Below are 3,323 nucleotides of genomic sequence, written 5' to 3' on the forward strand. Positions count from 1 at the left end.
GGTCAACTTCTAAGTGGCATAACTTTTGCATACAGACTCTGATTGATGCACCTCTTGCATTGTTGGAAAGACATATATGTGTGTAGAACAACATGAAATGGTGCCATGCTGAAGCGGTAAAGTTTTACCCCCTGAAAAACATTGTTTGATGCCTCAAAATGCTCCCGAAAGGTGTCAGACCTTGTTTTTCCAAACTGGGTCCCGCCGGTAAAAACAGTCTTGTGATCCTATTCCTCGAATTTTTCCACTTTGAATGCATCAAGATGGATGACAAACAGTATAATGATCCAATCTAGATCTGTTTTATAATAGTATATAGAAAATCATTTTTGAAATTGTTAAAGAAAGTACAACATGTATCAATACAGTTTAATATTTTTGATCTAGCTTTGAAGAGAGATTGAAATGGGTGTAGTGATTTTAGACATTAAAAATTGTTCCTTAGTTACTTTGAATCACTTGTATGATGCCAAAAAACACATTATGTTATTTCCACCATGTTTATATAAAGTTTGTGTATGTCAACATCAATTGTAATCTTGCAACCATTCCACATCTCACTTTATATCAAAAACTTTTTCCATTTTGTTTCTCACCCATATAACATTTTATCAACTTTGGAGTAACATCTCATATATGACTACAAATTGTTGAGGTGATGGCCCTCTTGTGCACTTTAAAAATTTAAAAATAGCGCCTTCTCTAAAACTTATCAATGGTTTGTTGGTTCAAATGGTTTGTTGTTGAACCTCATTCATAGGTGAACACCATTTTACCTCCAATGTGGGCTTGTGTTTTTTATACTTATATTTTCTCTTTCAATTTGATATATCTGGGTTTTATATTTTCAAGTCAATAAAAAAAAAAAAAAACAAAAGGTAACCTTAGCTTAAATGTTTCTTGAAAGTTGACAAGTGTGAGGTAATTTTTAAAATTAATTTCAAGCTAAACTGAACTTTTCATATTACTTCATTGTTTGATTTTTAACGACACAATGATGAATGTAAGTGAAATTTTCTTGTAAATGAAATGTTTTTTTGTTCTTCCAAAAAAAAAAACTAGAATGTCACTCCCTCATTATAAGCTAAATATTTTTAATAGTTTTATTATAGTATATAGAAAATCATTTTTGAAATTGTTAAAAAAAGTACAACATGTATCAATAAAATCTAATCTTTATGATCTCGATTTGAAAAGATATTGAAATGGGTGTAGTGATTTTAGATATTAAAAATTGTTCCTCAGTTACTTTGAACCACTTGGATGATTCCCAAAAACTTCTTATGTTATTTCCACAATACTTATATCAAGTTTGTGTATGTCATCATCAACAATAATCTTCCAACCATTCGACATCTCACTCTATATCAAAAACAATTCCCACATTGTTTGTCACATAATATTTTATCAACTTGGGAGTAATATCTCATATATGACTACAAATTGTGGATTTGGTGATTCTCTTTTGCACTTTAAACCAGGATTTCATATGAACCAATAGTTCTCATCCTCCAATTGAATTGCAACAACAATGCCTTGAATCATAACAACAACCCTTCATTTCCTTATATTAAAATAGTCCTTCAGATATTAGAAACACCAATTGATGCTGATTTAGTTATGAGCATGTATTTCACAACCTTTGGCATCACATCCTCCCATCACATGTCTACTCATGTTTTCATGGGATTTTTCATAATAAATATTACTAGGTACTCAAGTTGAAATACAGTTTCAATTATACAAATTTGTTTTTATATAATTACACACCATCATTATGAGAGAAGCAAAGTTTAGCCTAGACTTGATTTTTATTCATTTCAATGTTTTTATTAGTTAATTTTATTTTTCTAGCAACAATGTTTCCCACCTCTTTTTCACACATATGCATTGAATAATTATAATTGTGAGTAGCCATATTTAACATGTGGTTGAGTGTCATCATATTTACACCGTAAGGTGTTCCCCTCTGAAATAAACTTCCCTAAAATCTACCTGTCATCCGTCTGTGCCGTTAGATCATGTGTTAGACGATTATAGTATTGTCAATCGTTGGATTATAGGAAGGGAGTTGAATGGTTATAACCGTTCACTGGGAAGCTGAAGCGAAGGTCCAGATCGATGTACGCATCGGATATTGCAGCTCCAACCAAACTTATTACAGCAATCGAAAACCAGTGGATTTTCCCCTGGATCTCCCCACCTACGTCTCCTTGCTTCGCCACAATGGCCGCATAGCCCTCATCGACTCTGCCACTGGGGAAACCACCACATTTCCCCAACTATGGTAGAGCGTAAAGTCACTTGCCGCTGGTTAACCGGCCTTGGCATCAAAAAATCCAACATTGTATTCATCCTCCCGCCGAATTCAATCTATTTCTTCATTATCTACGTGGCTGTCTTGTCCATTGTCATCTGTTTGGTATGTTTTTTTTCTGTGAGAGGTGGAGACTATCGGGCAACAGATTCTGAGATTAGTTTTCCATGGATCTTCATACCCTGTTCCAACGCTGCCAAGTTGGCGCATGCTGAGAGAATACTGGCAAAGGTTTTCGCGTCTGGCCTGATACCCGCTAATTGCATTTGTTCAAAAAGCTTCAAAGCCTCTTTGCCCTGACCATTCTGTGAAAACCCTGAAATCATTGCACTCCATGATATCACGTCTGGCTGACCTATTTCGTTAAAAACTTTTAGAGCCTCATCAAGCAACCCGTTTTGTGCATATCCTGTAATCATCGTATTCCATGACACAGTGTCTTTCCCATGCATTCTGTCAAATAATACATGTGCCTTTTGTATACAACCACATTTCGCATACATGTCAATCAGTGAATTCAACACAACGACATCAGACTGGAATCCACTACTAATTATTTTTTCATGGATCTCCATACCATAATCCAGGGCTGCCATATCGGCACATCCAGGAAGAACACTAACAAAGGTTTTTGCCTCAGGCTTCAAACCTGCCAATTGCAATTGTCTGAAAAGCTCCAGGGCTTTCTCCCCGTAACCATTTTGCGAAAGCCCTGAAATCATTACATTCCATGAAACCACATTTCGCTGAGGCATTTCCTCGAATAGTTTCAAGGCCACATCAACCAACCTGTTATCACTTAGAACTAAAATTGATATATGTAACTTTTCATCCTAGCCCGATGACAAAGGTCAGTGCTAGTTTATTTTTGTTTTAATTTTCTTCCCTTAGAATCTGAAGTTTTGAAGAGTTTTTGAGTCAAGTTATTCTCAGCTCCCATTGGTTCCCCTCCATCTACCATTGTTTTATAGCCACCTGTTATCTTATGTCAGTCACCATGCCTTTT

The 3,323-nt window shown here is 35.3% G+C and overlaps 1 pseudogene; it reads right to left on the reverse strand.

Moving 5' to 3' along the window:
* Positions 1–2,451: 2,451 nt before the first annotated feature.
* LOC149173816 (pentatricopeptide repeat-containing protein At1g31430 pseudogene) lies at positions 2,452–3,072 on the reverse strand (annotated as a pseudogene).
* Positions 3,073–3,323: the final 251 nt, after the last annotated feature.

Source organism: Pinus tabuliformis, chromosome 4_2 (genome assembly GCF_031772625.1).
Source record: "Pinus tabuliformis cultivar Carrire ecotype Pingquan chromosome 4_2, CPIR1, whole genome shotgun sequence".
Classification (NCBI taxonomy): domain Eukaryota; kingdom Viridiplantae; phylum Streptophyta; class Pinopsida; order Pinales; family Pinaceae; genus Pinus; species Pinus tabuliformis.